Source organism: Hemicordylus capensis, chromosome 3, assembly GCF_027244095.1.
Source record: "Hemicordylus capensis ecotype Gifberg chromosome 3, rHemCap1.1.pri, whole genome shotgun sequence".
In the NCBI taxonomy this organism is placed as follows: Eukaryota; Metazoa; Chordata; class Lepidosauria; order Squamata; family Cordylidae; genus Hemicordylus; species Hemicordylus capensis.
Genome location: NC_069659.1, coordinates 216379956 through 216393927, shown reverse-complemented (window position 1 = coordinate 216393927; position 13972 = coordinate 216379956). Strand labels below are relative to the sequence as shown.

The 13972-nt window shown below is 43.2% G+C and overlaps 1 long non-coding RNA gene across 3 annotated transcripts in view; it reads right to left on the bottom strand.

Moving 5' to 3' along the window:
* LOC128349068 (uncharacterized) overlaps positions 1-13510 on the bottom strand; it is a 57228-nt gene extending 43718 nt beyond the window's left edge. For 2 of the 3 annotated variants that reach the window (XR_008318533.1, XR_008318535.1), the window contains exon 1: positions 13310-13510. This is a non-coding gene — a long non-coding RNA (uncharacterized LOC128349068). Of the gene's footprint in view, positions 1-4502; positions 4604-13309 lie in introns of all 3 variants that reach the window. The other variant, XR_008318534.1, reaches the window with a different exon arrangement.
* Between the last annotated feature and the right edge of the window lie 462 nt (positions 13511-13972).

Here is a 13972-nt window from a genome sequence, read left to right as displayed (position 1 = left end):
AGAAGCTCTACCATTAAACTGCAGCCCTTCTGCTAATGCTAGTGTACTGCTATATACCTCCTTCAGGTCTAGAATAACCACATAACCGATGAGATTAAGAAGCTGTTCTCGTGGCTAGCCTTACCCAGGCTGGGGCAGCTCAGACAGGGTTAGGCTGGTCATGAAAAGAGGTGGGATCCCCATGGATCCCTCTGCTTCGTGCCCACCTAACCCTCCAAATCAACCTGGCTGTTAGCTGAGGTTAAGGGTACAAGTTCATCCTTAACCTGCCTGCCGGGTATTTTGTGTCTTGTCGGGCTGAGTTCAGCCTGATGAAACATGGAATCCCCCAGTGTAACGCACATGTTGCACAGTGCATTGTGGGATACGAGCAGCCGGAACAAGTTCTGGCTGGAGATCCCTCTGCGCTAGTTCATGGAGTGTGGAATGTGTGGGTGCATGGGAGTCGCACCAAAGATAGCCTGCTTGGTCGTTTTGGGGGAAGGTAAGTTGACAGCAGTCTTCCCCCCGTGCCCTCTTTGCCCATTCCTGGCAATTGTGAGAATCGCCTCTAAGGGTGACTTTACATATCAATTCATGATGAGTATAGCATCAAGACATGGCTGACATGTGCAGGGTTGCTTTAAGTATTGCCTGACAGATCTGAGGATGAAGTCTGAGATTGGTGTGGAACTTAGTGGCAATTACTGTGGCAGAGGATGGTGCCTGGAGATGAACTTAAGTATGTAGTACACCACTCTGGGCTCCTTGGAGGAAGAGCAGGGATATAAAATGTAAAAATAAATTTAAAAATTTAAATAAATAAATAAACTTGGCCCTGCCACCATCAGCAGGAAGAAATTGAACAGGTGGAACAATTCGTGCACATCCCTAGTGTCTTCAGCTGTTTCCAACAGGGATGGAGCTGCTCTATCTAGTGTAGTGGTTAGAGTGCTGGACTAGGACTGGGGAGACCCGAGTTCAGATCCCCATTCAGCCATGAGACTAGCTGGGTGTCTCTGGGCCAGTCACTTCTCTCTCAGCCTAACCTACTTCACAGGGTTGTTGTGAGGAGATTGTGAGTAAGTCATACACCACTCTAGGCTCCTGGGAGGAAGAACGGGATATAAATGTAAACAAATAAACAAACAAACAAGAGCCTATCAGCCAGTACGACAGTCCACTAGGGGCTCAACAAGGTCTCTGTTTTTGTTTCCTGCTTGGGGTGCAAAAAACAAGGTGGTGTCAAACACCTGGCAAATGTGCCAGCATGGTTAGAAGGCTGATTTCAGTTTGGTGGGTCCAAAGTTGTGCAGTGCTGATGGAGGGGGTTGGGGGAGAAGGCATAGATATGCTACAATGACACACACAAAGGCTGCACAGGAGAGATTGAGATAATACTGCTGTGCTCCATTATTAAGTAATTTCCCAGCTCTCAAAGCAATTGGGCAGCTACTGAGTGTGTCAGCACTCCAGGGTCCATTAGGTGTACTCATAATGTTTATCATTCCAATTGCTGTCAGCTCATAACTTCAAAATCACACATATTTAGTAACAGTTAAAACAACTCACAGACACCCCCCCCACACACACACAGAGTAGTGATTGTGCAGAATGCTCCGAGGAATTTTACTAGGTTTTTTTCTTCAAAACTCTTTTTTGCTTCTCTCAAAATGCTGTGGATATTTTGACGAAGAAAGCCTCCAGATTTGCCTCAAAACTTCACTTTAAGCAAAATTCAGTAGTAATGCAAAAACTGTAGATACCAAGAATTGGCTTCTGTCAACTTGTCCTTCAAAATTAAACCCTCAAACCCAGTCAATGTATGCAGAATTCCAATCATATTTTTAATGTAAAGCTGCATGTCAAATATGAATTTAAAAATTTAAAAATAAAAATGCACATTTTGCTAAACAACATGAGTGTTTCTTTGTGTGTGCATGCATGTGGCTGTATGCACATTCCAAATTCCATGATAAATCAGGAGTCTCAGCTAAAACAATTTAGATTTTGAAGTTCGTATTTCTCTGCTTTTAAGCACCAAGTGCTATGAGAAAGTAGATCTGTGTAAGATTTTGAGTCATTCCATATAACCATAATTAGCAGAGATATATTGCACATTCCACTGTTCTAAGCAGACATTAAAAACTGACCTGAAATTCTTACTCAGATGCTTAAACCATGAATTTGCAAATGGAAAATCACAACACACAATCAGTAGAAAGATGATATGGTGTAGTGATTACATATTAGATTTAGACTGGGAAGATTCCTCTTCCAGGGCCAACCTTTGATCTGTTATGCTATGCTAGGACAATGTGAGAATTACAGGAGGGTGAATCAAGCCCTCTTGGCCCCTTTGAAGCTATGGGGATGATTATTTGACTAAAATAATCAGGTATGTAGCTTGGGAGTGCTCCTGGATCAGGTAAGTAGTTTGGGAGTGCTCCTGGATCCAAAACTGTCTCTGGATTGGCAGTTGAGGCAGTGGCCAGGAGTAGGGGTATGCACAAAACTAGCTGGCTTGGTTTGGATTGAGTTTGGACCGGACTCAAACCGGACTGAGCATGTTCAGTTTTGCACACCCCTAAACACCCTCCAGCTTGGCTCCAGTTCTAAATGTGAAAGAAAAAATCATACTTACCACCACGTGCGAGTCATCCAAACTTGGGGGGGGTGTCATCTCAGAAGGTTCCCCCTCCTCCGCTGGCCACCCCCGGTCTTTTTCAAGCCTTTCTGGATACACAAATGGCCAATGCGGACTTCAAAAATGGCCAAAGCAAGCTGGGAGAGGGCCAGAAAGGCCTGAAAATGGGTCTTAATGACCCAAAGAAGACTGTAGGGAGGCTGATGGGGGGAGGGGGGACTTTCTGAGACACCCCACACAGCTGTGGCAGCACCCCAGAGGCTGCCGGATGAATTTCTCCTCATATTTAGAACCCCCAAACCAGCTGGGGTGGGAGGTTGGCTCGAAGCCTAGCCTAACCAATCAAACTGGGCTCTGTTTGGCTAGAGGGCAAGCCATCAAACAAGCCCAGTCAATGGGGAACCGGCTCAACCTTAAGCCAGTTTGCACATCCCTAGCCAGGAGCACTGTTTATCAGGTTCGGCTGATACATCAGCTATGTCCCTTTTTGGAGGTAAATGACTTTAAAACAGTGGTGCATATGCTGGTAACCTCCAGGCTTGACTACTGTAATTCAATCTACATGGGGCTGCCTTTGTAGATAGTCTGGAAATAACAATTGGTACAGTATGTTACAGCCAGACTAATCTCTGGGACCATGTAACACTGATGTAAACAATAATCTCACTGACTGCTGATATGTTTCTGAGTGAAATACAAAGTGCTGGTTATTACCTATAAAGCCCTCAATGGCATGAGTTCGAGGTACTTAAGAGAGCGCCTTCTCTGTCATGAACCCTGCCACCCACTAAGATCAGCTGGAGAGGTCTGATCATGGTTGCCACTGGCTCATTTGGTAGCAATTCAGGACCGGGCTTTCTCTGTGGCTGCCTCGGGGCTTTGGAATATGTTCCCTGTTGAAATAAGAGCATCTCCATCTCTGATTGCTTTTAGGAAGATCTTCAAGACACACATCTTTTCTCAGGCTTTTAACTGAAATTACATTTTAAACTGGTTAATTGTTTTTATCCTCATGAAATTCTTAACTTTTATTTTGTGAAACTGTTTTAATTGTTTTTACTGTTTTATATTGTGTTTTAAATTGTGTACACCATCTAGAGATACACATATCAGGGAGTATATAAATGTGATAAATAAGTAAATGAAACTGGAGGAGTCAAGGGATGGGACTTGTGGATTTCATTTCCCCCATGATTTGAACATTGTACTTGATCATTTTACTTGGTTAAGCCAATAAATGCTGATTCCTGCTTCTTTGCAGCCACCCTGGTGAGCTGATATGCTAGATCAAACTAATATTGTGAATTTTCCACTCCAGTTCTAAATCACTACTTGTCATGCCTTAAGAGCTATTTGAAAAAGTTGAATGAACCTTTCATTGCATAAGACACTAGGCAGGCTTATGCACTGAAGCTTTCACTTCAGTGCAGCACACCATAATCAACCAGTGTTGAGTTCATAATGTCAACAATGATTGTGTGAATAGCTCAAACAGGCTACCCTCCTTTTTCAGGATGGCACCCACATTTTCCATATAAAACCCAACATTATAAATATGGATTAGTGGTACTTACCCACAATAGATGACACCAGAGGGTTGGAAACCACTAATTAGCCAATGTAGGTATGTTCTCTACGGTCCTATTTAGCAATTACAATACCCAACTCCCAGACTGTCAGAAGCTGCTGACAAATCAAGTGCAATCAAGATGGAAGAGCTGCCACAAGTCATCGATCACTCTTGTCAGTAGCCTATATATTGTGTACCACACTGAAGCAAAGTTGGACATTGCAGGAGATGTCAGCTTTGAATTCCCTGACACATCACTTAATTAATTTTTTTTTAAAAAAAGAATGGAAAAGGTTAAAGACTGACCTATAACTGAAAATTGGGATTCTGGAGGCTGGATTGTTGTGGCCACTGAATGCTGACAATACGGCAATGGCATTTGTGGCTATGATACAAGTGAACCATTTCTAGAAAAGGGAACAAAGATTATCAGCACCAGTTGGACTGAATGCAGAGTAAGTTGTTGTGTTCCTTGACAAACTCAAAGAGCCTCTCTGATGTACTAGTGTGAAGTTACAGATGAAAGTTGGATGCACACCCATCCCTTATGGTCCCTTTTCCATGTGTGCTGTACAGAGTTGCAGCTGGAGGGCTTCATAATTTGTATGATGTCAATGCAGATTTATCCCATGTTACATACAGACTTTGCTTTAAGAATTGGCTTGATGGCTTCAGATCTTAGATCAAAGTAACCCATGGGACAATTTCAACAAGGAGTGTGTTAAACCTCTCTGAGAAATGTTGCTTTTCTTATCAAAACTCTTTTGGCTTCCCTCAACTTTCTGCAGATGTTTCTCCTGAGAAAGGACCCTCCACTTTGAATTGTGATGATGTTTTGGCAGCAACTCCAGTTGGAATGCACAGCGTGTGTTTGTGTGTGTGTGTGTGTGTGTGTGTGTAAAATCATCTGCTAGTTTATGTGTACTGCATGCTATGAAGCAAATTACAGTAATATTGGGTAGGAATGGGCTGAATGTTGTGCACTGAGGGTGGTGCTCAAACTTTGAACATCTGTATGAGCATGGAAAATCATACATGATTAATTTAGTTTCTTTATGTCTCCATATCCTCCTCGGAAGGCACGGTTCGCCTGCTCCACCATATTAAGAGGCAGAAATGCTTGCAATTCTTTACAATCAAAGCAGGTGTAACAAGACCATTAAGGGAAATTTCTCAGCATCCCCTCTACTGCTGCCCGGGCAACCGGTCAACTAGTGAGGCATGTTCAAATTTTACAGCTCCTGCACCAAACAGCAGCTACGCCCACTGCATTATATTTAATGTCAAGCAATGTGCCTTGACTGTGCAGGTGCACAATAAAGCATACTACAACAAAAAGGGCCATTTTGACTGAAGAGGGGATTTGAGACAGAAGCCTAGAGTTTGAATGTTTTAACATTGGCAGATGGGAATGGGAAACAGAGAGGGAGGAATAGAAGCAGAGAGAAAAGTTCATTGCATTAAGGATGGGTGAAGCTTGTCCTTTCATTTCCACAGATATTTCAGTCTTCCCACATATCTGTCAGGGCCAGGCTAGAGACTATGGATAGTTCTATCCAACTCTAGACCTAGATCACTTCAGTGGGAAGGTGGAAAAGCAAGAAGTTAGCTCTCCCCTGCAAACTGAGCAAACCTTTTAAAGTGGAGATTCTTTTTACTGAGCAGTGGGAGAGCAACTGGCCCTATCCAACCTCACACAGCATCCCTTAGGTGGCTGTTGCTGGTGTCTATCATATTTCTTTTTTAGAGTGCAAGCCCTTTGGGGAAAGGGACACACACACACACACACACACACCATTTGGGGAACTTTTGTTGAAAAGTTGCATATAAATATACGTCATTGTCATTGTCATAGTAGTAGTAGTAGTAGTAGTAGTAGTAGTAGCAGCAGCAGCAGCCAGAAAGCAGAAGATGCTGCTTTATTGACCAAGCAAAGGCAGAGGGGCAACCTCCTAGTATTTCTATTCATACTGACCAGTCCAGGGGCCTCACACTACTGACCAACTGCAGAGGCCAATGGTGCATATTCCTTTCTGCAGAACTCTCCAAGGTCTGAATCATGGTACTCACAAGGCAAGGTCCCATTCTTAGGTCCCAAGGCTCCTAGTTTGAGCTCCAGGGTCTTGGAGCAGAGAAAACATCTGTGATTGGCTCCTTGAGCTGGATGCTAGCTGAGATGCTGCTGCGGTGCAGTCCTCAGAGTTTCCACCTTGGTACTGACTGAACCTTGTGGTTCAGTTCAAGAGAAGGACATTATCCACTATGACCTACACTGCCCCTTTTATTATGTGATAAGGGGGGAAATGTTGAGGCAGATTATTGATAAATTTAAAAAAATCTAAGGACTCTGATGTGGAATGTTTAAATTACCATCTTGTGGATGTGATTCCATGAGGCTCTACACACGCTCCATTTGTAGAGCCTAACTGGGCTCTGTGGGGAGAGCGGGCTTCTCTCCCCACAGACAAGCAGGGAGCTTGCCCCGGGCAGCTGAATCGGCCACCCACATGATTACTGGCTCCGTCACGGAGCCAGTAGGGGTAGTAGGGATTGGGGGCCATCCAGTCTCCGGAAGACCCAGGATGCCCTGCGCAAGTATTTGGGGCATTTTTGGGAGACCCCTCAGGCTGGGAGGCTTCCTGTTGCCTCCCGGTTGGGGGTCTAGTTGTGAGTCGCCACAGCATGGATCTACGCCATGGTGACTCACAATCAACTAAACGGGGTTAATGAAACGCTCGCTCCACTGACCTCATTTAAGGGGGGGGGCAATTAAGTGGGCTAACTGCTGGGTAGGGATGTGCAGAACCAGTCCGGCGGTCCACAGTCCAACGATTCAGTCTGGGGGTTTGTGATCAAACCAACACAAACACACCCCAGTTCCATCCAGACCGGAACTGAACCGCTGGTCTGGTCTGGCAGGTCTGCAAACCTTTTGTTTTTAAAGAAAAAAATTAAATGTAAAGTAACTACCTGTAGCCCCTTCGGAGGGCTTGCTGTAGCTGCAGGGGGGTCCGCGAGGGTTCCCTCCCCCCCGCCAGCCTTCCTCATCACTGCTGCGGCCGGGTAAAGATAGTCTTTTTGGCCCTTTTGGACCTCTGTAAAGCTGAGCGGTGGCCACTTTGGCCGCCGCTGCACATGCACAAATGCCCTCTGTGAGGCCTACATTTAATTTTTTTTTAAAAAAAAGTTTGCCGACCTGCCAGACTGGACTGGGGGTGGGGGTTTGATGGGGGCCGGACCGAACTGGCCCTGTTCCGTTCGAGGCCAATCCGGCCTTGAACCGAACTGGGCCAGACGGTTCCATGCACAACCCTACTGCTGGGAGCCACAAGGCTCCTGGTGGCTCACGCGCATGGGGGAAACCAGGCTGGGCTCCCTTAGCCCGGTTTCCTCCATGTGTGTGTGAATAGCCTACACATGTTAGTTACTTAGTTGATACTTTTGCTTTATTGTCTTTCAAACTTAGAAAGGGATTTATATCTACTAAGCCTTCTTCTAAATTGTAGTTTTAGGTCTAGTCTTACTCTATATGCTATATTTATTGCTGTAACTGCAGATAGGTATTTTAGTTCACTATTTTTTAATTATTTTATTAAGACTTTCTGTTCTGTTTGTGTGGTATGTGTTTTGTGTTATGACCAGTGGATACAATAAATTTACTTACTTACTCCTTCCTGACCTTGTGATAGTATTCTCAAACTTGGGTGTTTAGGATACTATACTTGAAAGAGCAAATATGTGCGTTTTGTACTGAGATAATGTGACATCTCTGCATGTTACCTAGCACTATTGTTTTCTCAGTGTCATTTTGAAAAGGAGCCTCTTCCTGTCTGAAGATTTATTTAAGAAGGGGCACCACAGGAGATAAGGTATTAAAAGATAAGGTATTATATGTGTATGGTGGAAGTTTCAAATTTAATCCAGAAATCTCTGTGTTACAATGGTAGATAATAGAATTATAGAGGCACAGAACTGGCAATAATGCTTGATTAAAGAGCTCTTTGATGCAGCAAGCCCTGAGCATCCAAATTTCACTTTTAACATCTTAGAGTCATGCCATTCCAGAGCTTTACCATTTCAAAACCTGAGGTGAGTTCTCACAGAAATTCACTTTGGTGTTAAATTGGACTGGCCCCAAAATGAATCTCACATCACACTCGTCTGTCTTGGCTGAAGGGAAACAAAAAACAGTTGGTGTTGGTTTTGTTTTCTCTCATTTCTATTCTGTCCTTCTTTCAAGGGGCTCAGGGCAGAGTTCAACGTTCTCCCCACTCTATTTTATCTTCTCAGCAACCCTGTGAGGTAGGTTAAATTGAAAGAGAATGACTGGCCCAAGATCTCCTAGTTAGGGCTCACCCAAGACATTTTGGAGCCCGAAGCCAGGAACCAAATGCCAGTCCGTATTCCCTTTGACACACACTCATTCATCCCCAATGTTCATTCATCCCCTGCCCTCTTATCTGGCTCTTCTTTCACATCTGAACTCTGATCTTTGCTCCTGGGTCAGCAGTGAGTGAGAACACTGCAGTGAACTTGGCAGAGGGAGAAGAAATGGGATAGAAGGCAGGAAGATGAAGAGGGATTTCTGCTATAGAGGTGGGCTACTTAGAGCGGTGCCAGTGGCTTTGTTGTGTTGCCAGAAGGTCTGGCCTTGAACTTAGAGAGCTTCATATTTGAATATGACTCTCTAAGCAAATTCTAAGATGTAGAATTTATTGATAAAGAAAACATTGATAAGATAGGTGATAGTATGGATAAGAGGGATCAATTTGAAGTGGCTTAAAAACGCTTGCTTTAAAGAAGCAGGCCTTATGTCTCTGGACCCTAGTCACATACAGTTCCAGGCACAGATGTCTTGCTGTCAGGTAATCACTGTTCAGGAAGTATAGGCCTTACAACACAGTACATTGGGGCGAGGATTTCCACATAGAACCGAGTGGGTGGGTGTGTGGAACCACAGGTGTCACACAGCTAATTAGAAGCAAAAAAATGTATTGCGGGGAGGCACGAAGGGAAACATGAACTGAGCTCATGGACAAATGAAATAGCCAATTAGGCATATGCTCGGAATGAGGAACCTTGACAAGAGCTGATCATCAAACATGTAAAGAAGGTTTACCATATTTGGATGACGGTTCTGATTAGGAAAAGGTGTATAAATCTCTTACTTCCTGCTGAGCTGCTTCTTACTACTACTACTACTACTACTACTACATTTTATATCCCACTCTTCCTCCAAGGAGCCCAGAGCGGTGTATTACATGATTAGGTTTCTCCTCACAACAACCCTGTGAAGTAGGTTAGGCTGAGAGAGAAGTGACTGGCCCACAGTCACCCAGCTAGTATCATGGCTGAATGGTGATTTGAACTCGGGTCTCCCCAGTCCTAGTCCAGCACTCTAACCACTAGACCATGCTGGCTTAGAGCTGCTCCATCCCTGTTGACTTTTAGGAAACAGCTGAAGACACTAGGGATGTGGACGAATTGATTTTTTGAGATTCGATTTGAGGTCAAATCGAATCAGCCAGATTTGATTCAAACCTGAATCTGCAAACTCAAATCTGATCAGTTTTGATTCTAGTTGGATCTGATTTGATTCATATTTGGATCAACTTGGCCCACTTCTAAAGGTCCTAGGGGCACCAAATTTGAGTGATACGTAGATCCCCATGTGTATCATCTACCACCCAAATCTGAAGGCAGCGGGGCACTTGGTTGATTTTTTAAAAAAAAGTTTTTACTGATTTTGTATATTTCTGCCATAGGAAATAATGGGTATTTGAAGTTGCCCTGTCTCAACCCTAACAGATGTAACCATAAGACATGTAAGTTTTGGGCAGTATAAAAATATGTTATATAAATAAATAAATAAATAAATAACAAGGATTCCCAGCTTTAATTTTTTTTAAAGTGCTAAGCTCCAGCCCTTGTAGAAGTGCAGTTCTGGGGCAAAATGTGCAGTCACTATTTGTCAAGTGTTTGGATTCTTTGGTGTATAATAACTTTCCCTCATAATGAATCACTATGAAGATTCATTGCACACCTTCATTTCTTCTGTTCATTTTGACTGTCATTGGACACTGCCTACTGCCATGTGCCAACCTTACCCCCTCACACACCTACAAGACAGTGGGGTACACCATTTATTTTTTTAGGAATATTGAAGTGTTTAGATAGGTGTCTAATAACCTTTCCTCATAATGAATCCCAATTAGGATTCATTATATCAGGATTTCTTAACCTTGGGGCCCCAGATGTTGTTGGACTACAACTCTCATCATCCTCAGCCACATAGGCCATGTCTGGGGATGATGCGAGTTGAAGTCCAACAACATCTGGGGCCTCAAGGTTAAGAAATCCTTCATTATATGCCTTCATTTCTTCTGTTCATTTGGAGCACCAACTGCCAAGTGCCATGTGCCAACTTCACCCCGCACACGTGCGCGCGCGCACGCACACACACACACACACACACACACACACACACTGGGTACTCAGTTTCTTTTTTTAGGAATTTTTGAAGTGTTTAGATTCTTTGGTGTCTTCATTGCACACCTTCATTTCTTTTTCATTTTGACCCCACTGCTTTGCAGGTGGGGGTGGGGAATTATTGGCATCCAATGTGTCAACTACCCCACAACCTGCAAGCCACTGGGGTACTCAGTTTATATTTTAGGAATTTTTGAGGTGTTTAGACTCTTTGGTATGAAATGAATCCTCATAGGGATTCATTATGACAAAAGGTTATTAGACATCAAAGAGTCTAAACACTTGAAAAAATTCCTAGAACATGAACTGAGTTGTACCCCACTGCCTTGTGGAGGGGGGCATGTAGATGGCACATTACAGTTGACAGTTGTCACTGTCCAAAGACAGTCAAAATGAATAGAAGAAATGAAGGTGTGTAATGAATCCTCTTCACTGAGGAAAAGTTATTATACATCAAAAGAATCCAAACAATTGAAAAATAGTGATCACACATTTTGCTTCATAGCCCCACTTCTACAAGGGTTAGAGCTTAGCTTTTAAAAAAATGAAAGCTGAGAATCTGGAGGAATTAATAGGAGGAACCTAAATCTCAAATCAATTTTAATCGTATCTGGCATGATTCAATTCGAGCTCGAATCGAGCTCCAGGAGTGTCTGGGCAGATTCGTTTTGAGCTCGAATCACCTGAATTGACTAGATTCATGTCAAATCAATTCAAATCCAAATTGATTTGCAAATCCCTAGAAGACACATCACTTCAACCAAGCTTTCTAGCTATTTAGTGGTTTTTATGGGTAGTTATTTTAATTTGAACTTTTATGTTTTAAATTGTTTTAAAATTTTGTGGCTTGTTTTTAATGTTTTAAACCACCTAGAGACTTCAGTAGTGGGTGGTATACAAATATGCTAAATCAATCAATCAATATAAAATAATAAGGACAATTTGGGTAAGAGTTGCCAGCTCTTCTTAGGAGGCCTGCATGCATTCTTAAGGACTGGTCTCCTTTAGTTAGCTCAAAAAGCAATTCTGCAGATGTCTGTAACTGGAATCTTTGGTGAAAAAAATAAGCTCTATGTGTTTGTGGGTCAAACGGACAAATAGAGAGTTTCTCTGTTACAGATGAGGGCAGCTGCTAAGTCCCAGCCTTCTTCCATGTAAAACTACAGTAATTGGTAGGATGAGATGGGGTGAGAACTTCTTGAGCCCTCCCTCCATAATCAATACACCCATAATATTATTTATAGCCCCCTTTCTTCAAATTCTATTTAAATTGTTAATTGAAGAGATTTAATTAACAGTGATAATTTTTAATTTGTTGCGGGCTCTGAAAAGAATCTCCTCATCACGGCAATTTTCATCCAAAATACCTCGAGCTTGCCAAGATGCTCTCCCTCCAGTACTTTCCAATTGAAAAGAGTGGGTGTTCCACTAGATTTAATTCTTATGTTGTTGTTTGTTGTAATATATTTGCATATAATAAACATTAGATTGTTTAAAACTGTTTTGTGATGTATAATGGTTTACTATGATTGCACGCTGCCTTGATTATGTTGAAAGAATGGCAATGCAGGCATTAAAAACAAGAATGTTGAGAGCCAGGTTCAGATTTTCACAAGTTACTCTCTTTCAGCATAGTCCACCTTGCAGGGTTGTTCTAAGGATAAAATGGTCAAGTGAAGATCTGACGAACACACCTTCTTGGAGGAAGGGCAGGACAATAATGTAATGAAACACAGAAAAGCAGGGAAAAGGTTCATTGAGAGGCCTGCAAAAATCCCTAATATTTGCCTTTCTTGGGTTTCTAACTTGGTGTCCGGGAATTTCTCCTTCCCTCCCTTGATGATGAGAACTTTATCAAAAGGACTGAGGAACACAGTTCAACAAATACTCATCTAGGTTACCCATTCTCTTCAAAGCTCAAATAGGAAGAGGGGGAAGTGTATAAGGGACTGGAGTTATGAGATGCGGTTGGCAGGTAGATCTGGATATTGGCTTCCTGAAGGTGTTGGGCAGCCCCACTTTTGCTACACCAATGTGAAGAAGCTCATGCTCTCTTGCCTGGAAGGTAGCAGAAAATAAGCCTCCAGAGCAGTGGTTCCCAAACTGGGAGCCTTCAGATGTTGTTGAACTACAACTCCCATCAGCCCCAGCTACAGGTATGACCTGTCTTACTTCTTTTCTTTACTCTATGCTGCCCCACATGTGCGCAAAATGCTTCGAGCACATCCCTAATGTAGATGGAACACATGAGGGTACCCAATCCAGATCACAATTGCAGCAAAAGGGACATTTTAATCATTTGTCCCCACCACAGTTCAGATCAACCTTCCCTCCCACTGCCAATAACTATTATTTGACATGAAAGAAAGCTCCGATTGACTCTAATAGGACTGTTTCTCTTGAATCAAATAGAAGCCACATATATGGGGGTGGGTTACCTAGATCAAGACATGATGGGGAGGGGGTAAGGAGTTAAACCCCCTCTGCTGTGGAGGACTGGGTACCCCTGTACATTCTATTTATGTTTGAAAAATCAAGCCCCTGCGTCCCAGTCATGCAATAGATGTATCACTTAGTTTGGCCCTGAGCTTATTTTCAAGACAAAAACTTTTTGTTTAGGATACCATAGGATGTCTTCTTTCAGTGTCTCTTTGCAGCTCTGCTTTCCTTCTACAGAGTCCCCTTTTTGACCCAGTCACATCTTCTCCGCTCCACTCTGCAGCTGCCTCTCTTCACCCCACCACCATTATTTTTGAGGAGCCATAACTGAGTAAGCGAAGCATTTGCTTTGCATTTCTTATCCCATGAGTGGCAAACTTGCATCAAGGAATACCTCGTAACATTTGAAGTTCGTAGCAGGCCTTGACAAAGGCAGGAAGGCCTCTGGGCCTGGTTATACCATAGAGTTGGGCCTACAGCTACTATCTGCCTCTCTACCACTGCCTGCTCCTCACACTGAGGTACAAAGGCTGTGTATACACTAGCTGACATGATGCACAGCCTACCATCTCTGTATAATGGTCTGCCCCAGGGAGACTTCAGATTTCAAAGACAGCCTCAATGCTGCTTCAGAAAAGCATGAGGGCTGCCTCTGAAATCCATAGCAGCCCCAGGATGGATCATTATGGAGTTGCTAGGCTGAACATCATGTCATCCACTGTCTGTGCACACTACAGTGGCACCTTCTCATTCTTTGGCTGGACTTGTGGCCCCATTGTCAAAAAGGCTGGTTGCCAGTAATTCATCTGATCAATTGCTGCTTTCTCTGCAAAGGGGCAATGTTTGCA